The sequence below is a fragment of the Orcinus orca genome, chromosome 5, assembly GCF_937001465.1.
Source record: "Orcinus orca chromosome 5, mOrcOrc1.1, whole genome shotgun sequence".
NCBI lineage: Eukaryota > Metazoa > Chordata > Mammalia > Artiodactyla > Delphinidae > Orcinus > Orcinus orca.
In genome coordinates, this window is record NC_064563.1 from 51,179,176 (window position 1) to 51,206,811 (window position 27,636).

Sequence of the window (27,636 nt, forward strand, 5' to 3'; positions counted from 1 at the left end):
CCAGTACATCTTCACAAGTAACACATCGAGGTTTTAGTACTTCTTTATCAACAGTGGCCACGAAATTAAACACCATACATAAAACATCATTTTTCCAATTAAAACAAGTATAAGTTTTCTGGTCTTCTTTTGTTAGTAATCACATATTTTATTGCCACATTCAGAAAAAAGTGTCTTTTTTCTTGACAAAAAAAGAGAAATTCAGTGAACTAGGCTCAGAAAAAGGTAATCTGTAAATTAGGGTTAAGTGTAAATAATATAAATTTTAATTATCAAATTTTGCTAACAACATTAAACTGTAAATTTTAAAATTCTGAATTAAAATGTAAAAAAACTAAAAATAACAAGTTGTAAATATCTAATACCTGTTCTCAGATTTCTATACACTTTTGGGTTATAGCTGACAAAATATCTTTAAAATGTTACACATGACTAGTATGCAGCTGAACCACAAGCAAATCACCACCCAACTTCAACAACATCTATATTGGTCTACATCCTATTAAACAAGAAGAGTTTGCTGATCATGAACTTGGATACCATGGCATGCCAACTGCTATAATGTTTTCTACATACTTACTCTCATTTTCTATACTTTCTTTGTATTATATTGTTTACAAACCAGTAATTAACAGTTTGCACACTGGCATTGAATGCAGAACCCGCTTTGACACTTAATTTATCTATCTATCTATCTATCTATCTATCTATCTATGGAGAAAGAGAGATTGAAACTTATTTTAAATCTCTAATTTGTATTATCACCTTTCATTATATGTTTTCTTAAAAATCTTTGTATGAATCAGATTTCTTTAGCCATTCAATCCTAATGTTCTCTTTTATTTCAGGAAGTGTGTCCTTGTGTGATTTTCAGCTAACCCTTAGCAAAGCCCCTAACCTCACCTTAGAACTTTTTTTTAGTAAAACTAAGGAAATCATGTATTACAAAATGGTTTTTTAAATAGAAAATCTGACTGTTTCAGCATCTCCTTTTCTCATCCTACATGAGAGAAACCAACATTACCTTCTTAAAGGCTTTTGAAGAAAGATCACACAGGACTCCTACAGAGGGGAGAGGAAAAGGTGTTGGCAGCCCTGGATTTCAAAGGGGAAGGTATTTGGAGGTTTTGTGAAAATTAGCATACACCTCACTCACTCACAATAACCATGGAAGGTAGCAAAACTGCAGGAGGCGTGATACAACAGTGAACCCAGGGAGCCTAGATCCAAGACATCGAGGCTCTAAATTTGGCAGTCTCTGCTGTCAGAGCTTGGCACAGACCCAGCCCAGCAGGTTGTCTCCAAGGCAGCATGCAGGTGTATCAGGAGAAGAAACCAGAGATCCCTTCCAAATTTTCTGGACCTCATTAGATTCCCAGGACCTTTACACATCCTGGCAGAGGAGAGGGAAGGCCAGTGATGAGTGATATTTCCTACTATTTTGGCCAGGTAGGGGCTCAGAGCAGAATTGTGACTTAGAGAAACAAAGAGCTGCAGAATTTGCAAATTAATACCCACTGCGCATTTGGATTTCTATAGAATGGAAGCTAGCAAACAACTTTCATATCCAGGAGATTTATAAAAGCTTTTTAATGTTGTTGGCTTTGTGAGAAGCAATTTCAACACATTCAACTCCTAGACAGATCTTCATGGTATTCATTCAATTATTTGTTCATTCATCAAAGTATATTGAATCTCTTTTATGTATTAGGAACTGTTTTAGGTGCCATGGATATAGCTGGGAACAAAAGAGACAACAGCTGCTGTGCCCCATGGAACTTCCCTTTAGCCATTTAAACAATAAACTAAATAAGCATAATCGGTAGTACCTTAGAGAGTCATAAGCCCTAAGGAGAAAAATAAAGCACTAAAGGGGTACCTGAACTGTTAAGTATAGGTTTCAATTTTAAAGGGGTAATCAGGGAAGGAGTCTCTTAGAAGGAGACATTTGAACAAAGCCCTGGAGGAGGTTAAGAAGGTGAGCAATATGGATATGTGGAGGGAAAGTAATTCAGGCACAGGGAACAGCACATAGAAATCCCGTATTTGGGGGGATGCTTGCCATGGTGGAGGAAATACGAAGAGGCCAGTGGGACGGGAGCAGAGTGAATAAGGCAAGAGAAACCAAAGATGAAACCCAAGAGGCAGTGGAAGGCCAGATTATGCAGGGTCTTGTAAGCCAGTGGAAAGATTCTGGCTTTCACTCTGAGTGTGATGGGAGTGATTGGAGGGATTTGCGTGGAGGAGTGACGTGATTTGACATATATTTTAAAGGCTCATTCTGGTGACTGCAAAAAGGACTTTTTTCCAGCAGAATCCAGCTGCCTGGATTAGTATTCAAGGTGAAGTAATCACATGATGAAAGGAAGTTTCACTATTTAATTCCTATTCTTCCTTTGTGTTGTATTAAGTTCGTTCTCCTTCTAGCCTGATCCACCAATACTGTCATTATTAGCAGACACAAAAGCCATAATCTGTATTGTTGACAGGAGTGAAGGAGGGAAGGCTTCCTAAAAAGCAACTATATTTACACTCTTTAATTGATTTTTCAAGGACTTGGCTCTGAAAGAACTGCTACTATGGGACAATGACAACTCGGGCAGTGCCCTGGCAGGAAACGTACCTCTAGGTTGCAGTGCTATTAGTATCCACTGATGTATGAGAGTACTGCTCACTAATTTCTCCTCTCTTATTTGAACAGTAAAGTTACTAACCAAACAGAGCAAGTTATTCAAATAAATCTGGCATTTTTCTTCCCCCTTTTTCTCTCTTTTGGTAAATAGAAACACAAGTGTAGGTATTTAATTTCATTAATTGTATTTCTCAATAAGATTTCTCAAATTGTGTGTCGTAGGCAGCTAAAGGAGTGCTAAAGGGAAGTTTATTGCATTAAGTGCATTTACTAAAGAGGAAGAAAGATCTAAAATCAATAACCTAAGCATCTCAAGAAGCTAGAAAAATGAGGGTAAATTAAACACAAGGCAGACAGAACAAAGGAAACAATCAAGATCAAAGCAGAAATCAATGATATAGAAAACAGAAAAACAATAAAGAGAAACAAAGAAACCAAAAAGTTGGTTCTTTGAAATGTTCAACAAAATTGATAAAGCTTTAGCTATATTTACCAAGAATAAAAGTGAGAAGACATAAATTACCAAGATCAGGAATGAAAGAAAGAACATCACTGCAGACCTACAAAAATTAAAAATAGTATAAGGAAACATTATGAACAACTGTATGCACTAAATTAGACAATTTAGATGAAATGGGCAAATTCCTTAAAGAGACGCAAATTAGCAAAACATATTCAAGAAGAAATAGAATATCAGAACAGGTCTATAACAAGTAAGAAATTAAAATAGTAATTTAAAATTTTTCTCACAAAGAAAATCCCAGGCCCAGATGGCTTCACTGGTGAACTCTATCAAATATTAAGGAGAAATAATGCCAATGCATCCCAAACTCTTTCTGAAAACAGAGGAAGAAAAAACACTTTACTCAATGTGGGGACTACTCAGTCACGATACATCTCAATTTTGACCCAGGGACTACATCACTACTTAAGAGGTAAATACCTCTCCCTTTTGATCTCATCAGTGTCATGAAAGAAAATACACTTCCACAGAGTGAAGTGCTCCCAAATTTCAGCGATATTAATGTATCATCTGGGTGGGTATAATTTCTGACCACTTAATGGTTCCTTCTTGAAACAGAATGATGCTCAATACAACTTGTACCCTAGAACAGCTATCGTATCTCAAAGACTAGTTCATAGTCCTCAAACTCTGTGAATCTCTTCTGAAAATGTTTATTTCCGTGAAATTGCACTGTAAGTTTTTGGATTCTGTTTCCTTTGACTTCACAGAATTCTACAATAGGAAGTGAGATGTGTCCAGTATTTTTGCAGTAAAGATCTTTGCCACAGGCAGTTTTGCTGCAGAACAAATTGGCTGAAAGGCAATTCTCTCATTAAAGATAAAATAATGGTTGACAGTTTGGTTTCAAATAGTTGACAGTCTAGTTTCATTTCTCCATTGATGCAGTACTCCCATTTTTATGTTATATAAATCTTGGGCCTCATAATGGTCTATACAGTGACAAGGGAGACGTGGCAGTCTTAAAATACTGGATAACAACTATGTATATGGACTTGAAAAAAAATACGGTGATAAATAAACTTACTGGAAGTGTGAAATAAGAGTGTAAACCCAGACTGCACACTATACTAGAAAAGGATAACACATCAGTTTGCAGATCCTTCGTTGAGCACAGTCATCCCTCTCACCCCTGAAAACCAAAATTTACCAAGCTATGGCAAATATAAAAGATGCCACTAATAATTCACAACAGTCTTCAAACGCGTTAATTATCCATTCTTTAGCTACAACATTCAACAACAGCTTGCTCTCTAATGCTGTCTGTACCAAATTTATCACGCAATATTATAAGCTGGAGGCAAACGAAGACTCAAGCTCTATCTAGATTCTTTTTTTTTTTTTTTTTTTGCGGTACGCGGGCCTCTCACTGTTGTGGCCTCTCCCGTTGCGGAGCACAGGCTCCGGACGCACAGGCTCAGCGGCCATGGCTCACGGGCCTAGCTGCTCCGCAGCATGTGGGATCTTCCCGGACCGGGGCACAAACCCGTGTCCCCTGCATCGGCAGGCGGACTCTCAACCACTGCGCCACCAGGGAAGCCCTCTATCTAGATTCTGATGTAGACAGAATTTAGGTATTTGGCACAGATTCTGGCTTAGATGATTTGGTGAAATATAAGGACTGGGCTTGTGACAGAACATTTAAATGTAGTCCAGATATGTACTGCCAGTTATATATATTACATGTATTAATAAGAAATAGCAGTGTCTCCCTCTGTTTGTTTTACTTCAGATTTACAGGTAAATCTGAAGACTCTAACAGCAGATTTTTTAATATTATAAAAAAATTATTCTGATTTTAGATACTGAATCCTTAATGATTGACTATGAGAAAGTATCACTGTTTTCTCTAAGATGTACCCGAATACAGCTGTAACTATGAATCTACACACTTTTTAAATAAATCGAAATATTTTTGCATTTTTCACAGTAAAGTCTTTTAAAAATTTTATTATTTTTTATATTTCATTATGTCCTTTTTAATGTCCTTTTATTTTTGTTATTGTATATTTTACGGCAAAATTGTCTTATGACCAATTAGTTGTACAGAGAAATTGTTTGCAGGAAACTGCTTGCAGCAGAGATTCTTACTGTGTAAATACCTAGAACCAAAATGGGGTTTCTCTACAGTAGCTATTTGCATAATCTACATATAATCCAAGCCTATTAGTGTGGTTTCTCCAAATAAACGGAACCAATTTTTATATCTACAAAGAGTTTTATTGTAAGGAATTGGCTCATGTAATTATGGAGGTGAGAATTCCATCACCTGCAGTTGGCAAACTGGAGTCCCAGGAGAGCCAATGGCATAGTTCCAGTTTGAGTCCAAGTCCAAAGGCGGGGGAAGACCAATATCCCAGCCTGCAGCCCATCAGGCAGAGAGAGTAAATTCTCTCCCACTCAGTCCTTTTGATTATATTCAGGCCTCCACCAAATTGGACAAGGCCAGCCCTTGTTGAGGAGGGTTATATTGAGGAGGGCAATCTGCTTTACTCAGTCTACTGATTCAAGTGTTATTCTTATTGAGATACAGAGACACACCCAGAAAAATGTTTCATCAGGTATCTGGGCACTCCAGTGGCTCAGTCAAGTTGACACGTAAAATTAACAATTACACCATGTATTATCAAACAATCTGCCTAGGATAGTAAATGAGATATTAGTCATTCAACAAATTTGACAAATATTTGTTAGTTCTTATTATGTATCTGTTCCCAGTGCAGGGTCTGGGGATACAGGAGTAATTAAAACAGACAAGACCCCTGCCTTCTGGAATTGACATTAAGAAATATATTCCCTAGTTCATAGGCACTGGCTTTCCACTGCCTACTGAAGGACCTCCAGGCTCTTGCGAAGTTGTCCCACCCTATACTGTCCAGCTGTTCCAGGAATTTTGTCAGTTAGTCAACAATTACTTGTTAAATAATGAATATGAGCCATTTTCTTCCTCTCTTGCTTCTGGGGCCTGTGCTGTATCTGTGTACTCAGGTGAAAGTGACTCACATCTGAGAACATCCAAGGCTCACAGCTGACTCAGCTCAACGGTCACTGCTATCACCCTCACAGGGATGCCACCACTGCCTAGAACCCTGAAAAGGCCAAAGGGATCATGGTTCCCTGGAGTCCTCACTCAGTGAAGACAGTCCATGTTTCATGCAGAAGTAGAGGTGGTGGATGGGGTTTGCGCCCCCTCTTCTCACTTGTTGGTGTTATTATGCTTTGACACATGGGTGAACAAAAAAGACTGCTTGGGGGGCTTCCCTGGTGGCACAGTGGTTGAGAGTCCGCCTGCCGATGCAGGGGACGTGGGTTCGTGCCCCGGTCCGGGAAGATCCCACATGCCGCGGAGCGGCTGCGCCCGTGAGCCATGGCCGCTGAGCCTGCGCGTCCGGAGCCTGTGCTCCACAACGGGAGAGGCCACAACAGTGAGAGGCCCGCGTACCGCAAAAAAAAAAAAAAAAAAAAGATTTATAGTTCTTTAAACTTATATGAATTCCAGGAAATTGGAGGAAGGTTGGGAAGGAGGCTGAGAGCCTAAGTAACATAAACCATGCTATACACAAAACTGTCGGTCAGGTGATAAGTCTTTGCCATTGGACCAGCCCCACACCTCCAACTCCTCTTCCCTTTAGGATGATTTATCTCCTATGAGGCACTTCATTCCTAATATAAATAGACTCCTGGTGAAGTTGTGCCACTTGTCCTGCAGACATGCCTAGTCATGTTTTAGCTCCAGCAGTGCACACAGCTGCAGATCAAACTGGCAGCCCACCTGCACTCATAATCAGTTTGAATCTGAATTATCACCTCCTTGAACAAATCAGTAACAGACTTGTTTGCCCTTCCTGAGGTTTTAAGACAAGTGTGGTCGAGGTCTTGCCATCTCAGTAAAAAAATTCAATTTTGTGAGTCATAAAGGATCTGACAAGTTGGTTCCATTCAAGGCCTTTAATTCCACAAAGTTCTTGATTTGAAGGAGTTTTTCTGTACGAAGTTTCTGCTATGTGTCCTATGTGACTAAAACTTAAAAATTACATTTCTAGAATTTGCTTTATCTTGTTTCAACGAGCCATTCAAATATTTATATGGTAATATTTAAAGATCAAAATAGAAAGAAAAGTTTCAAACTTGATATCTTCTTTTCTGTTACACAATACAAAATCTGACAAAGTTCCCAGCACAGAATCTCCTAATGAATGATGCAAGACATGTGCGACAGGCCAGCCTCTCCTCTGGCTTGAGCTAGCTGCTAAAATCTTGCTTTTTGCCTTTTCATTACAGATGCTCCCTTTGTGATAAGTTAACTCAGCTCTTCCAGGTTTAAAACACATTTCTCAAATTCTTCACTGGCAAAATGTGTTACCCCTTCTAGTCTTGTGTGCCTATATATTGAATTTTATTTTGCTTCATTTTTGTATTGAATAGATTATCAACGACTACCATTTATTGAGAGCTAGGCATTGCTGTAAGACATTTTCTCTAATCTTCATAACAACCAGATATTATTCTTCACATATAGCAACTGAGGTAACTGTGGCTGAAAAAATAACTTTACTTGTTTGCCCAAGGTCACCCAACCAGAGAGTGTAAATTGAGGTTTAAAAAAGTTTGTGCTAAACACCTCCTGGGCCCTGCGTGTCAGTGATACTTAATGCAATAACGTATGATGCTATTACAACACAGCTCTGGTTAGAAAGAAAGAGTGAAATTTTGTGGTTTAGTTAATTCTTTGGAAAGATGTTTTATAAACCAACCTCCACTCAGTTTCCTGTGTTCTTCTTACTGATAATGGCCTACATGAAGGGGAAACAATACTATTAGCTCTCTCTGATGGATATGTACAAGAACAAGTTGCACATGAAATTTTGCCCATTTTAACTCCAACTGAAGCCAACCCTATTTGTTCTCGTTTGGCATCAGATTTTGATATATGGTCATGAATATGCTTCTATGTTTAGTAAAAATAAAGATGATGTTATAATGGTGGCAGTGACACAATACTGAACGTTGTATTCGGTGTTGCAATAGGAGTACTGGAATATGAAAAAAACAAAAAGGGCCACCATCTAAATTTTTTAATTGCAGAGACTTTACCCTTTACTAATATTTACCAAGTGGGAAGTCAATGATTAGGAGGAATAGAAAAATACACCAGGAAAAAATGTACTCAAAAATTATTTAAAAGGGAAATTAGACAAAACTGGCAGTAGTAGCAATGCTCTTGATTACTATTGTTTTTTAACTACTGATATTAATGCTATACAAATTCTCATGGGTGATTCTTTAATTATCAACTCTGTCCAATTGTTATTTTTATGACTATTTGACCTACATTTCAACTAAAAAGATGATTAACATTTTGAGTAGACTTGACTATTGTCTGATGTTTAGGTTTAGACAAACGTATTTCTCTTCAGGATATAATTTCTCACCGATTAATCTTTTTAATAAGTTTTTCTGCAAAAGTTATGTTTTTTGCTTTGCAAATATCAACCACGTATAACTTCTCAGGGAAGAAAATAGTAATAAAATATGGAAATTAATTTGAAACAGGAGAAATATCAGAAATCATAGCTCTCAATGTCAGCTGTTGACTTTCAAGGAGACCCCCAGAAGAACCAATTGCTAAAGCAAAGCTTATTTTATCAGATTTACTGCAATGAGGGAGAATATCACCTTGATAGAAACTTAATAGTGTCCTTAGAAAAGAGAAGCCAGTAGAAAATATTTGAAAGGTTTTGTGACTTAGGCTGGGAGAGTTTAGGTGGATATTGTCAAGGAGGAGGACTGACTGGGTTTGGGCAAAGTTTATGACATGAAAGACTTGGATTGGAAGGCATAGCGATGTGAGGATGTAAAAGTATTGATGAGTAAAATACTAGTCTTCATAAGCAAGTTTTTAGTTGTTTCACCATCTTAGCTTGCAGTAACAGTAATTTCCTGGAGCAAATGGCTAAGTTGTTTTTGCTTGACCGCACAATTACTTTGCACAGGGAAAGAAAGTATGTTGGCTTCTGGTGGGTTTGATTCTTTAACTCTGATGCCGTCATTGCCAACAAGCAGATGGACACTTAGCTGCAGCACTACTTTTGAGGATGTCTTCCCAGGCCCTGTTCTACCTACTCCGAGAACCGTATATAAACATGGTCCCAGGGTCTTCCCTGGTGGCGCAGTGGTTGAGAGTCTGCCTGCCGATGCAGGGGACACGGGTTCGTGCCCCAGTCCGGGAAGATCCCACATGCCGCCGAGCGGCTGGGCCCGTGAGCCATGGCCGCTGAGCCTGCGCGTCCAGAGCCTGTGCTCCGCAACGGGAGAGGCCACAATGGTGAGAGGCCCGCGTACCGCAAACAAACAAACAAAAGGTCCCAGAGTAGTATTTCTATTTCACGCCCCTGCACTTGCCCTCTCTCCTCATCCTCCCACCCCACCTAATTGGATTATGGGTAGATATCTGGCCTAAGCCAGTCTATTCCTGACCCAACTATTTTGTCTCAAGTATTTGAAACTGGAATTTAGAGCACTTTGAAAATCTATTCTCTTTTCTTGATCTGAGTACATGTAAACTCCAGAGTATATATATAAACTGTTTATTAGTCTCAATTTATTTGTATATAAACATAATATTTAAAAAATAATTGCCTCCACTGGAGCCATGTGGGAATCCCTTTCTGGCTGGATAGTGGCTCTCTTGAATATATTTTGTCCAGAGTCCATAATCTTTTAGTCCCTTTTTATTGTTTAAATAGTCTCATTTTCGCATTTAAAGAGTCAGTACCAATTATTCTTAAAATTCAGCCTCATTATCTCACTTAATGCCTTTTTCCTTTTCCCCTTTGCAGGCTGTCTATTTCTCTTGGAGCTTAAAGAAGAGGTATAGTCTGCTCTGCCCACATTTCTCCCTTCACCTTCTCTGAGTTTCTTTCTCTGCTGTTGAGGAGGAGGAGAGTTAGGGGAGGGCATATATGATATCTCAGAGCCAGACGGCAGCCCTCTTTTGTTCTTTATCACTGTTGCTTAGCGCTGTCTGGCCAATTAATAATTCCTGTAAGATGCCAGTGTCTAAATATAAGCTTTATCATGGGACACAGGCTTCCTCATTCCCTTCCCTGGAGTAGAAGTTCTGACCTGGATTTGACCTCTTTCTCCAGTTCCTGCAAACTGTTCATCCTGCAAGCTCATGCTGTTCAGTCCCAGTAGATGGCTCTGTAGGATTGGGGAACTGGTAACATTGATCAAGCCCATGATCTTTTGGTGTCCCGTCCCTACAAGGGACTCCATTAACATGATTGTTAGAAAATGACAATTAGAAAACAACAATTAGAAAATTTCAAAAGGCATATATTTCCAAGAAAAAGGGAGCAAGACAGGAAACAGCAGTAGAAAGAGACAGCAAAAAATTTTCTCTAGAAATGAGATAATTCAAGCTGCAAAACCTCAGACAAGCATAAACTGGGGTTGTCACTCTGATGGGAAGGTTGCAGGGCGGGGATGAAAACAGGAGAATTTGTTGAAAGTATTTAGATGTGGCACTTAACTCTCCGCATCCATTCCCACACCCAACGCAGCCAGGCATGGTACCCCTTCCTTTCCTTAGCAGAAAACTCAAGGTATAGCCAGATATAGCACCAGATATAGCCAAGCAACATATGAGGCATGAAAGCATCATATTAAAAACAGGTATTAAGAGAAAGAGAGACACTCTGTATTAGTCTGCTTGGGCTGCCATAACAAAATACCACAGACTGGGTAGCTTAGACAACAGAAATATATTATCTTACAGTGCTGTAGTGTAGAAGTCCAAGATCAAGGTCTGGCAGGGTCGGTTTCTGGTGAGAGTTCTCTTCCTGGCTTACAATCGCCTTCTCACTATGGCAGAGAGAGAGAGAGAACAAGCTCTCTGATGTCTCTTCTTATAAAGTAGGACACTAATCCTACAGTATTGGGGCCCCACACTTATGGCCTCATTTAACCTCAGTTACCTCCATAAAGGCCTTATCTCTAAGTATAGTCACATTGAGGATTGGTGCTTCAACATTAATTTTGGAGAGACACAAATGGTTAGTCTATAATACCCTCTAGCTCCTTTCATAGCATGTCTCTCAAAATATTGGCAGTAGACCTCATCCTCAAGGGGAAAGCAAGGTCGATTTTCTTCTGGGGAAACTGAGAAGCCTAATAAGAAATAGCAATAGATAAATACTTACATTTGGAGAACCCCTAAAGATCACCTTATAGTAACCTCACCAGTAGATAAGTTTCACCTATGCATGCCGAATCAGTATTCTAGTGATTTTTTTCTTAAATATGAACAGATAGAAAAGAATTTTCAGGCATTTGGACTTCTGATAAAAAACAAAGGAGCCAAAGAAAACAATGAAACTCTAGGAAAGAGGGACAAATTAGGGAACAAAAGGAAATATGAGGGCTTCCCTGGTGGCGCAGCGGTCGAGAGTCTGCCTGCCGAGGCAAGGGACACGGGTTCGTGCCCTGGTCCGGGAAGATCCCGCATGCCGCGGAGCGGCTGGGCCCGTGAGCCATGGCCGCTGAGCCTGCGCGTCCAGAGCCTGTGCTCCGCAACAGGAGAGGCCACAACAGTGAGAGGTCCGCGTACCAAAAAAAAAAAAAAAAAAAAAAAAAAAATGGAATTAATTCTCCAGAGATATAAAGTAAAACATAATGTTTATAAAACAAGAACAAGAAGTTATTTAAAAGAGATATTGAGAGAATAATAAAAGAGCTTTAGAAATTTAATAAATTTGTATTAGTCAATGTTATCCAGAGAAATAGAACCAATAGAGTAAATATAAATACTTATATATATGTTTACCATAAGGAATTGGCTCATGTGATTATGGAGGCTAAGAAGTCTCAAGATCTGCACTGAGCACCATTTAGCAACTATCATAGCAATGATTGATTTGGGAATGAATCATTAATGGATGTTAAGCCAAGTGGATGAAAGTTTGTTGAAAGACAGGATGTATACACTTATTTATTAACTTTACAGTGAAGAAATTGGGTGGATATCATTCTACCCAAATGTTCAAAGTTAACACCATTTTGCCCATGGGGCAAAGCAACGTGATGTGCCTCACTGAGAACACAGAACAATTTCTGTGGATTTCCTACCTAAAGTAATTACCTGGATCTGATAAAATATCAAGGCAACAAAAGAAAAGAAAACATTGAGGAAAACAAAGAGATTGGAGGTGAACAAATGAATTGTTATAGGTAAATACAGCACATAATCCTGGATTGAATCTTGGACTAGAAGAAAAAAAAAGTTTAATATAAAAGCATTACTGGAAGTTTCTAGCCAGGTAAATTAGGTAAATTAGGCTCTATTTGCATATGAAATAATCTTTTATGTAAAAAATCCTAAGAAATTCACCAAAACCCATTAGAGCTAATACATGAATTCAGCGATATTACAGTATACAAGGTTAATGTACAAAAATCAGTTGCATTTCTATACACTAGCAATGAACAATCTGAAAATGAAGTTAAGAAAACAATTTCATTTATAATAGTATCAAAAAAGAATAAAATACTTAGGAGTAAAGATAACGAAATGTAAGACATACATTGAAAACTACAAAACATTGCTGAAAAGAATCAAAGAGCACCTAAATAAATGGAAAGACATCCATGTTCATGAGTTGAAAGACTGAATGTTAAAATGTCAAAACTCTCCAAATTGATCTGTGGGTTCAATGCAAGTCCTTTCAAAATCCCAGCTGGCAGCATTTTTTGTAGAAATTGACAAGCTGATCTTAAAATTCATGTGGAAATACAAGGGATTCAGATAGACAGCACAATCTTGAAAAAGAAAAATAAAGTTGGAGGATTCACACTTCCCAATTTGAAAACTTACTACAAAACTACAGTAATCAAGAATGTGTGGTAATGACATAAAGAGAGACATATAGATCAAAAGAATAGAATTTAGAGTCCAGTTATAAATCCTAACATTTATGGACAATTGATTTTCAACAGAATACCAAGCAATTAATTGGGTAAAAAACAATCTTTTTCAACATATAGTGCTGGGACAATTAAATATCCACATGCAAAAGAATGAAGTTGGACTTCTATGTTACATGATGAAAATTAACTCAAAATAGATCAAAGACCTAAATGTAAGAACTAAACTGTAACACTCCTTGAAGGTGTAAATCTTTATGACCTTGAGTTAGGTAATGTTTTCCTAGATATGACACCTAAAGCACAAGGCACCAAGAAAAAAATACAGATAAATTGGACTTCATCAAAACTTTAAAATGTTATGCTTCAAAGACACTATTGGTACATAAAGAACTCTTGGATGTATTAAGAACTTACAGCTCAAAGACAACTTGAATTAAAAATGGGCAAAGTACTTGAATAGACAATTCTACAAAGGTATACAAATTGTCAATAAGAACATGAAAAGACGCTGAACATCATTAGTCATTAGGGAAGTGCAAATCAAATCACAATGAAATACCACTGCACACACTCTAGGAAAATTATAATTAAAGAGATAGACAATACCAAGTGTTGACCAGGATGTGGAGAAATTGGAACCCTCACACATTGCTTGGTGGAAATGTAAAATAGTATAGCTGCTTTGGAAAACAGATTGTCAGCTCCTCAAAAAGTTAAACATAGAGTTACCATATGACCCAGAAATTCTACTTCTAGGTATCTACCCCCCTCAAATGAAAACATATGTCTATACAAAACTTGTATACAAATGTTCATAGCAGCATTATTCATAATAACCAAAAGTAGAAACAACCCAACTGTCCATCAACTAAGGAATGGATAAACAAAATGTAAAAATAGAATATTATTTGGCCATAAAAAGGAATTAAGTATGGGTAGGTACTACAACATGGATGAACCTCAAAAACATGCTAAATGAAAGAAGCCAGTCACTAAAGACCGCATTTTTTTTTTTTGAGCTTGTATTTTGATTATATATTTAAAGAATTGTTACATGGTATATAAAGAGAAAATAAGAAAGAAAACTGTCATCAATTCAAATTACATCTAAGAACACTAAAGCCTATTGAATCATAATAATATATATATAAAGACATTAAAACTTTGAAGATATTTAAAAATTTATTGAAGTCAGAGAAATAGGTAAATTCTTAATACGTCAATTCTAGAAACCCCGAAGTCCTAGGAATTATGTATCGAAGGATTTAGAAACAAATCTTTGTAAAAGATTTTAAAATTACATTCTTTGTTAAACTGGGACTTGGACCACTTTTGGTTTAGTTTTTCCCCTAAACGAATGCCATGATAAATAAGTCAGCAGCAGCACATTCCATCTATATGAAACGGCCAGAATCAGCAACTCTGTAGAGACAGAAAGATCATTAATGGTTGGTTGGGGCTAAGTGGGAAAGAAACCTTACATCCTTATATAATGGATATAAGGTTTCTTTGGGGGATGACAGAAGTATTCTAAAATTACACCACTCCGTATATAGACTAAAATTTATCGAATTGTAGACTTTCAACAGGTGAACTTTATGGCATGAGAATGATATCTCAATAAAGCTCTTAATAAATAATATGCATGTATAGAGACAGACTGATAAGATATATGTAGTAAAACGTTAGCAATTAGGGAACCTTGGTGACAGGTATATGGGATTTCTAAATTTTGCAGCTTTTCTGTAAGTTAGATTTGTTTTAAAAGAAAAAAATAAAAATAAACTTTATGGTGCCCTCTTACTTTTTAAACTAAATGCATGTATCATGGTGATCAAATTTAAAAATTATGAAATAGATAAGGGTTTAGAATGAGGCAAGAGATAATACTGTCTGGTCAGGACCACTCACTCCAGAACTCCAAGGAGTACCATTCAATAGCAATATAATGGTCAGACATTCCCCACTAATCTGTAGCTTTAAATTAAAAAATCAGGGCCAATATGGAAAAATGGGCAAAGCTCTAGAGTTGGTCAGCCATGAGTTCAAATCCTGGTGCCACCAGTTTTTAGCTGGTTACCTAGGAAAGTTATTTATGCTATCAGGGTGTAGTAGGCACCTACTATTGCGATGACTCAACCCTTGTATAACGCCCTTCCCCTTGAGTGTGGGTGTGAACTGTGAACATGACAGGAGGATCACTGGCATGATTAGATTATGTCACACAGCATAGCTAGCTTTAAGAAAGTTAGTAAACTTTAAGAAGGGATAGACCTGACGTGACCACCTGAGCCTTTGAAATGTGGGTCTTGGAGTCAGAGAGAAAGAAGTCTGAGATTTGACATGAGACATTCCCATTGCCTGCTTTAAAGATGGAGAAGCCACAATGGCAAGGAGTGTGGGCAGCCTCCGGGAGCTGAGAGTGACCCCAGCTGACAGCCAGCAAGGAAACTGGGAGCTCAGTTAGTTCTACATTCTCAAGGAACTGGATTCTGCCAATAGTCTGAATGAGATTCTTCCCCTGAGGCTCTGGATGAGAAAAGCAGTCCAGCCAACACCTTGGCTTTAGCATTGTGAGATCCTGAGCAGAGAACCAAGTCATGCCATGCCTGGACTTCTGTTTTACAGACTGTGAGCTAATAAATGGGTGTTGTTGTAAGCTACTAAACTTGTGGTGATATGTTATGAAGCGACAGAAAACTCATACACAGAGTATCCATTTCCTCACATATAAAATGAAAATATCAACACTATCTACCTCCTAACATCGTGTGTTTTTGTCAAATAAATAATCATATAAAACATTTAGCAGCTTCTCGTATAGTACATGCTTACTTTAAGTTAGCTCTCATTATCATTACTATTAGTATCATTACTGAGATCAGGTAAAGTGAAACCTCAAAAAGAAATCAGAATCTTTTCCAGTAAACCTGTAATAAACTTAATTTATTCATTAATGTGTCAACCAAGATATTTTGCCATACCCAGGATATGAATAGTATTCCTAATATCATCCATAATTAAAGCTCTGGCTTTTATTCAAAATCTGATTCATTCCATTGATGGCATTTCCTAGTGAAAGATAACCTTACCAGTCCTTTAAAGTATTCATCATAAGGCTACCTGTCAAGTTTCGATGATGGGTGGGAAATGACGGAGACAGCAAAGAACACTCTTATAAATGTCCTCTGAATATGGCATTTAAATTTTTGTGTTAACTGTAAAACTGAAATCCTTTTGCAAACTAACAGCCCCACGGTGGTATTCATGAAACACACAAGCTGAACTACCTGAATGAAGTCACGCTCGTAAAATGGCTTGAATAGTTTTGTGTCACTTAATTCCAGCTATGGGCTAAGACTCAATGTGCTAAGACTCAATGTGGCTGATTTCCCATATTCTAAAATCGACTGATTGAACATTTGTGAAGCAGAATAGCACTTATTCCCAGGGGGTATTTGTCTTTAGCAATGAAGCACAGCTGCCCTATACTATTAGGCTACGCTAACCGTACTTCAAACACTCCATAATTTCCATTTATGTTTCATAATATTACCAAGATTGCCATGGAATAATCCTCCTTATTACTGAGTAGGGGCTGCATGCACTCCTTGATCCTCACTTTCTATCAAATTTAAAACTATACTAGTATTTATTTTTTAACATATTTATTGGAGTATAATTGCTTTACAATGGTGTGTTAGTTTCTGCTGTATAACAAAGTGAATCAACTATACGTATACATACATCCCCATATCTCCTCCCTCTTGCGTCTCCCACGCACCCTCCTTATCCCACCCCTCTAGGTGGTCACAAAGCAATGAGCTGATCTCCCTGTGCTATGTGGCTGCTTCCCACTAGCCATCTATTTTACATTTGGTAGTGTATATATGTCCATGCCACTTTCTCACTTCATCCTGGCTTACCCTTCCCCCTCCCCGTGTCCTCAAGTCCATTCTCTACATCTGCATCTTTATTCCTGTCCTGCAAATAGGTTCATCAGTACCATTTTTTTTTTCAGAATCCATACATATGCATTAGCATACGGTATTTGTTTTTCTCTTTCTGACTTACTTCACTCTGTATGACAGACTCTAGGTCCATCCACCTCACTACAAATAACTCAATTTCGTTTCTTTTTATGGCTGAGTAATATTTCATTGTATATATGTGCCACATCTTCTTTATCCATTCATCTGTCAATGGACACTTAGGTTGGTTCCATGTCCTGGCTATTGTAAACAGAGCTGCAATGAACATTGTGGTACATGTCTCTTTTTGAATTATGGTTTTCTCAGGGTTAATATGCCCAGTAGTGGGATTGCTGAGTCATATGGTAGTACTATTTTTAGTTTTTTAAGGAACCTCCATAATGTTTTCCATAGTGGTTGTATGAATTTACATTCCCGTTAACAGTGCAGGTGGGTTCCCTTTACACCACACCCTTTCCAGCATTTATTGTTTCTAGATTTTTTGATAATGGCCATTCTGACGAGTGTGAGGTGATACCTCATTGCAGTTTTGATTTGCATTTCTCCAATAATTAGTGATGTTGAGCACCTTTTCATGTGCCACTTGGTCATCTATATGTCTTCCTTGGTGAAATGTCTATTTAGGTCTGCTGCCCATTTTTTAACTGGATTGTTTAGTTTTTTGATATTGCACTCCATGAGCTGTTTGTATATTTTGGAGATTAATCCTTTGTCTGTTGTTTCATTTGCAAATATTTTCTCCCATTTTGAGGGTTGTGTTTTCGTCCTATTTATGGTTTCCTTTGCTGTGCAAAAAGCTTTTAAGTGTAATTAAGTTCCATTTTATTTTTGTTTTTATTTCCGTTACACTAGGAGGTGGATCAAAAAAGATCTTGCTGTGGTTTATGCCAGAGTGTTTTTCGTATGTTTTCCTCTAAGAGGTTTATAGTGTCTCACCTTACATTTTTTTTTTTTTCCACCTTACATTTAAGTCTTTAATCCATTTGGGGTTTATTTTTGTGTATGGTGTTAGGTAGTGTTCTAATTTCATTCTTTTACATGTAGCTGTCCAGTTTTCCCAGCACCACTTACTGAAGAGGCTGTCTTTTCTCTATTGTATGTTCTTGCCTCCTTTGTCATAAATTAGGTGCCCATATGTGTGTGGGTTTATTTCTGGGCATTCTATCCTGTACCATTGATCTATATTTCTGTTTTTGTGCCAGTACCATACCATCTTGATTACAGTGGCTTTGTGGTATAGTTTGAAGTCAGGGAGCCTGATTCCTCCAACTCCATTTTTCTTTCTCAAGATTGCTTTGGCTATTCAGTGTCTTTTGTGTTTCCATAGGAATTGAATTGTATAATTTTTTGTTCTAATTCTGTGAAGAATGCCATTTGTAGTTTGATAGGGATTGCTTTGAATCTGTAGATTGCTTTGGGTAGTATAGACATTTTCACAATATTGATTCTTCCAATCCAAGAACATGGTATATCTCTCCATCTGTTTTTTGTTTTTTGTTTTTTGTTTTTTTTTTTGCGGTACGCAGGCCTCTCACTGTTGTGGCCTCTCCCGTTGCAGAGCATAGCCTCTGGACACACAGGCTCAGCGGCCACGGCTCACAGGCCCAGCCACTCCGCGGCATGTGGGATCTTCCCGGACTGGGGCACGAACCCGTGTCCCCTGCATTGGAAGGCGGACTCTCAACCACTGCGCCACCAGGGAAGCCCTCTCCATCTGTTTATGTTATTTTTGATTTCTTTCATCAGAGTTTTATAGTTTTCTGAGTACAAGTCTTTTGCCTCCTTATGCAGGTTTATTCCTAGGTATCTTATTCCTTTTGTTGCAATGGTAAATGGGACTGTTTCCTTAATTTCTCTTTATGTTTTTTCATTGTTGGTGTATAGGAATGCCAGAGAGTTCTGTGCATTAATTTTGTATCCTGCAACCTTACCAAATTCATTGATTAGTTCTAGTAGTTTTCTGGTGGCATCTTTAGGATTTTCTATGTATAGTATCATGTCATCTGCAAACAGTGATAGTTTTACTTCTTCTTTTCCAACTTGTATTCCTTTTATTTCTTTTTCTTCTCTGATTGCTGTGGCTAAAACTTCCAAAACTGTGTTGAATAAAAGTGGTGAGAGTGGACGTCCTTGTCTTGTTCCTGATCTTAGTGGAAATGCTTTCAGTTTTTCACCATTGAGTATGATGCTTGCTGTGAGTTTGTCATGTATGGTCTTTACTATGTTGAGGTAGGTTCCCTCTATGCCCATTTTCTGGAGAGTTTTTATCATAAATGGGTGTTGAATTTTGTCAAAAGCTTTTTCTGCATCTACTGAGATGATCATATGGTTTTTATTCCTTAACTTGTTAATGTGGTGTATCACATTGATTGATTTGCATATATTAAAGAATCCTTGCATCCCTGGGATAAACCCCACCTGATCATGGTGTATGATCCTTTTAATGTGCTGTTGGATTCTGTTTGCTAGTATTTTGTTCAGGATTTTTGCATCTATGTTCATCAGTGATATTGGTCTATAATTTTCTTTTTTGTGATATCTTTTTCCGGTTTGGGTATCAGGGAGATGGTGGCTTTGCAGAATGAATTTGGGAGTGTTTCTCCCTCTGCAATTTTTTGGAAGAGTTTGAGAAGGATTGGTGTTAGCTCTTCTCTAAATGTTTGATACAATTAGCCTGTGAAGCCATCTGGTCCTGGACTTTTGTTTCTTGGAAGATTTTTAATTACAGTTTCAATTTCATTACTTGTGATAGGTCTGTTTATATTTTCGAATTTTCCTGGTTCAGTCTTGGAAAACTGTACCTTTCCAAGAATTTGTCCATTTCTTCGTGGTTGTCCATTTTATTGCCATATAGTTGTTTGTAGTAGTCTCTTAAAATCCTTTGTATGTCTGCAGTGTAGGTTGTGATTTCTCCTTTTTCATTTCTAATTTTATTGATATGAGACCTTTCCCTTTTATTCCTGTTGAGTCTGGCTAATGGTTTATCAATTTTGTTTATTTTCTCAAAGAACCAGCTTAGAGTTTTACTGATCTTTGCTATTGTTTTCTTTGTTTCTATTTCATTTATTTCTGCTCTGATCTTTATGATTTCTTTCCTTTTACTGACTTTGGGTTTTCTTTGTTTTTCTTTCTCTAGTAGGGTTAGATCGTTTATGTGATATTTTTCATGTTTCTTGAGGTGAGATTGAATTGCTATAAATTTCCCTCTTAGAACTGCTTTTGCTGCGTCCCGTATAGTTTTGGGTCATCATGTTTTCCTTGTCATTTGTTTCTATGTATTTTTTTCATTTCTTCTTTGATTTCTTCAGTGAGCTCTTGGTTATTTAGTAGCACACTGTTTAGCCTCCATGTATTTGTGTATTTTTACAGTTTTTTTCCTGTAACTGATTTCCAGTCTCAGAGTGTTGTGGACAGAAAAGATGCTTGATACGATTTCAATTTTCTTAAATTTTCTGAGGCTTGATTTGTGACCTAAGATGTCCTGGAGAATGTTCCATGTGCACTTGAGAAGAAAGTGTATTCAGCTACTCTGTTCTATTTATGTTCACTTATTTTCTACAAATATCAATTAGATCTATCTGGTCTATTGTGTCATTTAAAGCTTATGTTTCCTTATTTATTTTCTGTTTGGATGATCTGTCCATTGGTGTAAGTGGGGTGTTAAAGTCCCCTACTATTATTGTGTTACTGTCGAGTTCTCCTTTCATGGTTGTTAGAATTTGCCTTATGTATTGAGGTGCTCTATGTTGGGTGCATAAACATTTATAATTGTTATATCTCCTTCTTGGATTGATCCTTTGATCATTATGTAGTGTCCCTCCTTATCTCTTGTAACAGTCTTCATTTTAAAGTGTATTTTATCTGATACGAGTATTGCTACTCCAGCTTTCTTTTGACTTCCGTTTGCATAGAATATCTTTTTCCATCCCTTCACTTTCAGTCTATATGTGTCCCTAGGTCTGAAGTGGGTCTCTTGTAGACAGCATATATATGGGTCGTTTTCTTTTATCTGGCCAGTCTGTCTTTTGGTTGGGGCATTTAACCCATTTACATTCAAGGTTATTATCAATATGTATGTTCCTATTACCATTTTCTTAATTGTCTTAGGTTTGTTTTTGTGGGTCTTTTTCTTCTCTTGTGTTTCCTGCTTAGAGAAGTTTCTTTAGCATTTGTTGTAAAGCTGGTTTGGTGGTGCTGAATTCTCTCAGCTTTTGCTTGTCTGAAAAGCTTTTGACTTCTCCATCGAATCTGAATTAGATCCTTGTTGGGTAATCTTGGTTGTAGGTTTTTCCCTTTCATCGCTTTAAGTATGTCCTGCCACTCCTTTCTGGCCTGCAGAGTTTCCACTGAAAAATCAGCTGATAACCTTATGGTGATTCCTTTGGATGTTACTTTGTGTTTTTCCCTTGCTGCTTTTAATATTTTTTCTTTGTAATTAATTTTTGTTAGTTTGATTAATATGTGGCTTGGTGTGTTTTTCCTATGGATTATCCTGTATGGGACTCTCTGTGCTTTCTGGACTTGGGTGGCTATTTCCTTTCCCATGGTAGGGAAGTTTTCAACTATAATCTCTTCAAATATTTTCTCAGACCCTTTCTTTTTCTCTTTTTCTTCTGAGGCCCCTATAATTCGAATGTTGGTGAATTTAGTTTTGTCCCAGAGGTCTCTGGGATCGTCTTCAATTCTTTTCATTCTTTTTCTTTATTCTGCTCCTCGGCAGTTATTTCCACTATTTTGTCTTCCAGCTCACTTATTCATTCTTCTGCCTCAGTTATTGATTCCTTCTAGTGTATTTCTCATTTCAGTTATTGTCTTGTTCATCTGTTTGTTTGTTCTTTTTTTTTTAAATTTTTTTAAGGGAATTCCTTTATTTTTTATTTATTTATTTTTGGGTGTGTTGGGTCTTCGTTTCTGTGCAAGGGCCTTCTCCAGTTGCAGCAAGCGGGGGCCACTCTTCATCGCGTTGCGCGGGCCTCTCACTATCGCGGGCTCTCCTGTTGCAGAGCAACAGGCTCCGGACGCGCAGGCTCAGCGGCCATGGCTCACGGGCACAGCCGCTCCGCGGCATGTGGGATCCTCCCGGACCAGGGCTACGAACCCGCGTCCCCTGCATTGGCAGGCGGACTCCCAACCACTGCACCACCAGGGAAGCCCTGTTTGTTCTTTTGTTCTTCTAGATCTCTGTTAAACATTTATTGTGTTTTCTCAATCCATGCCTCCATTCTATTTCCGAGATTCTGGATCATCTTTACTATCATTACTCTGAATTCATTTTTAGGTAGATTGCCTATTTCCTCTTCATTTATTTGGTCTTGTAGGTTTCTACCTCGGTCCTTCACCTGTGACATATATTTTTGCCATCTCATTTTTTTTCTTTTTTAATGAGTGGGATTGTGTTCCTGTCTTACTGGTTGTTTGGACTGAGGCTTCCAACACTGGAGTTTGTAGGCTATTGGGTAGGGCTGGGTCTTGGTGCTGAGATGAGGAACTCCGTGAGACCTCACTCCAATGAATTTTCCCTGGGGTCTGAGGTTCTCTGTTAGTCCAGTGGTTTGGACTCATAGCTCCCACCGCAGGAGCTTCGGCTTGACCCAGGACCTGTGAACCAAGATCCTGCAAGCTGCATGGGGTGGCCAAAAAAAAAAAAAAAGAAAGAAAGAACAATAACAAAGTAAAAAATAAAATTAGACCAGAAAACTAACAGATACGTTATAAAGAATATAAAAATAAAAATATAATGAATCAACAACTGGAAGGTACATCAGTACCACAATAGTAAAAAAGAGGAGGGAAAAAAAAGGGCCGGGGGGAAGGCCTTGGCTGGGCAGGGCCAAGGCAGGGCCTAAGCAAGGGCCAAGGGCAGGGCCTAAGCAAGGGCAAGCTTTGGGTGGTGGGTAGGGCCAATGCTCAGGATCCACAGGGCTGGAAAAGGCCCTAGGGGCTCTGGGGGTGGGGCTTAGGCTCAAGGAACAGAAGGGGCCCAGGCATGCCCCCCACCTCTGGTCTCAGAGGGCAGGGCAGCTCACCTGGGAGCCCAGCAGGCTTCCTGGGCTCAAGTGGGTGGGGCAAAGGCCCTCCTCTCCTTTCCTGCTCCTCCCTCCTATGCCCCCAGGAACAATGTGGCTGCGGGCGGGAGGGGACCGATCTGGGAGCTCAGCAGGCTCCCTGGGCCCAAGTGGGAGAGGCAATCACCCTCTGCTCCTCTCCCACTCCTCTTGTATGGCCCCTCCCACCTGTCTCTCCTGATCTCCCCTGCCTCCCTCCTATGCCCCCAGGACCCATGTGTCCTGGACAGGGCTTTGGAGGGCGGGGTTACTGGCTTGGGAGATCAGCAGGCTCCCTGGCCCAAGTGGGCCTGGTGATAGCCCACTGCTCCTCTCCTGCTCCTCCCAGAGAGTCCCTTCCACTGCCTCTCCTAATCTCCCTGGCCTCAGGGGCACTGATCTTGTATGGCCTCCACTTCTCCTCCCCCCTCAGTCCCCTTACGTCCTACCATTCACTTTGGGTTTCCTCCCATCTCCTTGGGCATCACAGTCCCCTACCAGCGGCCGGTAGGTGCCCTAGTTGTGGGGAGATGCTAACTCAGCATCTTCCCACACCGCCATCTTGACTCCATCTCCCTCATCTATTTCATTCTTTTTATTGATTACATAACATTGCTCATCTCCTACCATGCTATATAATTTACTAATTTATTATATTTGTTGTTTGCTTTATCCCTAGAACATAAGCTTCACTGGCTAAAAAAATTTGTTTACTGCTATATCTAAGAGCATAGGACAGCCCTAACATAGGAATCTGCTGAATGACTCAAGTTCAAAATAATGTAAACCCATAACTTGTTTTGCCACATTCTTATTAATGAGCTATTTTTGTTTGTGCTCTTTGCTATAAAGAGAAATGTTTCAAGGCTGTCTTTACAGATATTTCTTCACTTGCTGAGAGAGTTATTTCTTAAATTCCTAGAAGGTGATCGCTATATAGATTATACGCTTTTTAAAATAGTTATTTCCAAATTGCTCTCTAAAAATGTTTAAGTTACATTCTTATCACAGGATATGAGTAGGCCTTTTAGCTTTATTCTTCATAATTTTCTGCTTTTCTAATTTTTATACCCAACATTTATTTTCTTAATCAAAAGAAAGCATGATTAAAAAGAAAATTACCTTTAATTTTCTTTATCATCCTAGAAAAATATTTTAACATTCTAAAACTTGAAAATGGCAGATACCATTTGAACTATAGTACTCCTCTTTTCATTCATTTAGATTATTCCAGTATACAATTTTTAAAAATTGTTATTTCTATGTCTATCAATACTTTACTACCAAATAGGTACATTACAACATGCTTACTGGAGCAGAGAAATTAGATAGAAAGGCTTAACTAATTTCCAAAGTTGGTGTTGTCTTATAATTTGCACAGAGTAGCAGGAAATGCTTTTTACAATAAATAATTTTTGAGTAATGATATCATTAATAAATAGACATACTTGCCTCTCATTTAACCCTTTTAGTAAAAGTTCAGGAAGAAAAGAACCATATTAAAATTTTAAGAGTACACAAAATATATTTGTTTCCAGTTTTGTAACGTTTATAAGCAACCAATAGACAAAGGGAGGTGGTAATTTTTTATTCAGCTTTAAACTTGACCCTGTTGCTCAGTAAGTGTGACTATGGCTTTGGTAAAGTCTTGTCCTTCTACAAAAATTACACTATTAACCTAGAGTCATGAAACTGGAGCTGCTTATTCAGACTTGCAGGCAAATTGTTCTGAACCATTCACATATATTTGCATATCACCTACTTGGAAATAGGGTACAGTTTATATCAGGATACAAACTTTCCTGTGTGAAGGGAAAACAAACCAGTAACTAACAGGATCGGACCCTTTCTCATAGCTTCTGTCCTTTAACTGAACTCATTGATCCAGGGACAACATTCAGTGTCTCCTAAACAGTTCAGAAGCTAACAAAATTCATAACCACTGAATTTCTGATGTATATAATAGCAACTTGTAAGTAATCAAATAGAATAGGAATAGAAAAAGGTCCCACTTTAATCAACATTGAAGACTACTTTTTTTTTTTAATTTTTTTAACACCTTTATTGGAGTATAATTGCTTTACAATGGTGTGTTAGTTTCTGCTTTATAACAAGGTGAATCAGTTATACATATACATATATCCCCATATCTCTTCCCTCTTGTGTCTCCCTCCCTCCCACCCTCCCTATCACACCCCTCTAGGTGGTCACAGAGCACAGAGCTGATCTCCCTGTGCTATGCGGCTGCTTCCCACTAGCTATCTATTTTACATTTGGTAGTGTATATATGTCCATGCCACTCTCTCACTTTGTCCTACCTTACCCTTCTCCCTCCCCATGTCCTCAAGTCCATTCTCTAGGTCTGCGTCTTTATTCCCGTCTTGCCCCTAGGTTCTTCATGACCATTTTTTGTTGTCGTTTTTTAGATTCCATATATTATGTGTTAGCATATGTATTTGTTTTTCTCTTTCTGACTTACTTCACTCTGTATGACAGACTCTAGGTCCATCCACCTCACTACAAATGACTCAATTTCATATCTTTTTATGGCTGAGTAATATTTCATTGTATATATGTGCCACATCTTCTTTATCCATTCATCTGTTGATGAACACTTAGGTTGGTTCCATGTCCTGGCTATTGTAAACAGAGCTGCAATGAACATTGTGGTACATGACTCTTTTTGAATTATGGTTTTCTCAGGGTATATGCCCCGTAGTGGGATTGCTGGGTTGTATGGTAGTTCTAGTTTTAGTTTTTTGAGGAACCTCCATACTGTTCTCCATAGTGGCTGTGTCAATATACATTCCCACCAACAGTGCAAGAGGGTTCCCTTTTCTCCACACCCTCTCCAGCATTTATTGTTTCTAGATTTTTGATGATGGCCATTCTGACTGGTGTGAGATGATATCTCATTGTAGTTTTGATTTGCATTTCTCTAATGATTAATGATGTTGAGCATTCATTCATGTGTTTGTTGGCAATCTGTATATTTTCTTTGGAGAAATGTCTATTTAGGTCTTCTGCCCATTTTTGGATTGGGTTGTTTTTTTTTTGATATTGAGCTGCATGAACTGTTTATATATTTTGGAGATTAATCCTTTGTCAGTTGCTTCATTTGCAAATATTTTCTCCCATTCTGAGGGTTGCAAGACTACTTCTTAATGCCCTATGTACTTGGCATAATTTTAGGCTTCTGTAAAGTAAGCAAGCCCTGCCCTCAAAGAATCTGCATTTTGTTTAGCAGCCAAGGAGATTGAGGGAAAGAGGTGAGCAAGAAAAGATGTCAATTTGAGTAGGCACTATTTCTAGAGGTGAATTTCATGATGCTTCATATCAGTGTTATTATAAGAAATTATAATGAGCCAGTACTCTTGTTAGAGCAAACACAATGAGATGATGATAGAGCAAACAGAGCTCAAGTAGGTTTCCCAGATGAATTAAATTCCCTGACATCAGGGTCCAAGACCTAGGTCATCCTTTAGCATTCTGGTTTTTTAACTTTCTCCTCAAATTAACATATTTACATTTACTCAGATTCTATCATTCATTTTTCATCTTTTCATGAAGAAAAAGTTACCTTTTCAACTTTCTAATGCTTCTTAACCTCAAGTATTTGCTTGGATAGGCTTCAAAAAGCCTATATGTTTCTTTAAAAAGGCTTTTGTGAAGGAACATTCTTTGAATGGTATTGTCTTAATCCTAACAAAAGCAGGGCACTAATTGAGTCCCTTGTTGGTTAAAATCAATATCCTCCTTGTATTATTTAAAAGTATCTGCCAAAGAACTCAAAGGCATTAAACTCTTGTGAAATTTTTAGGTGAATTCTTAAAAGATGCACCCTTATTATTTATCCATGCTCTCTGTACATTATTGTCCAAACATTTACCTTATTGTCTTTTACCATGTACCTTCCATTTCTTATTCCTTTATTGGAAAGGTACTATCACATTGTTGAACCTGGTAGACAGTCAGCCAAAGATTCACTAATGACTTAATACACATAGACTGAACACCTTCTGTGTGCAGAATAAAATGGTAGCTCCTGAGGTAAATAAAAAGATGAATTAATCACAGACCTAAAGTTCACAACCAAGTGGCAGAGATGGTGACAAGACATATAATTCAGTGCCTGAGTAAGATGTTGAGAAAAAAAAGGAGGAGGAGAGAGTGAAGTATTTAGATACTGAAAGTTTCTTATTTACTATTAGTGTAGAATTTATATCATTACATGAGTTCCACTGCAAAAAAAACTCTGAACTTTCTTATTTAAACATTTACCACATCTCTCATACTATTATTTATTGAGTGCCTCCTCTCATTTATTGAGTACAATGCTGCATAAGGATGTATCAGAACACGGAGTGATGTAATATGTAAAAATAAAACAGAGCATTAAGGATTGCTATTTTCATAGAGATGTTTATACAGCTTGACCCAGAATTTTCTTCAGGATCAAAGCTCACTTTGATAGAAACTACATGTTATATTTTATTTAACATTTTTTATCTTAATATT

The 27,636-nt window shown here is 38.0% G+C and overlaps 1 long non-coding RNA gene across 3 annotated transcripts in view; it reads right to left on the bottom strand.

Annotated features, from left to right (window-relative positions):
* Positions 1-27,636, bottom strand: part of LOC125964561 (uncharacterized) — a 162,552-nt gene that overhangs the window by 98,112 nt on the left and 36,804 nt on the right. The window contains exon 1 of one of the 3 annotated variants that reach the window (XR_007477696.1): positions 10,934-11,062. The exons of the other annotated variants lie outside the window; for them this stretch is intronic. This is a non-coding gene — a long non-coding RNA (uncharacterized LOC125964561). Of the gene's footprint in view, positions 1-10,933; positions 11,063-27,636 lie in introns of those variants that run through there. 3 annotated transcript variants of the gene reach the window in all.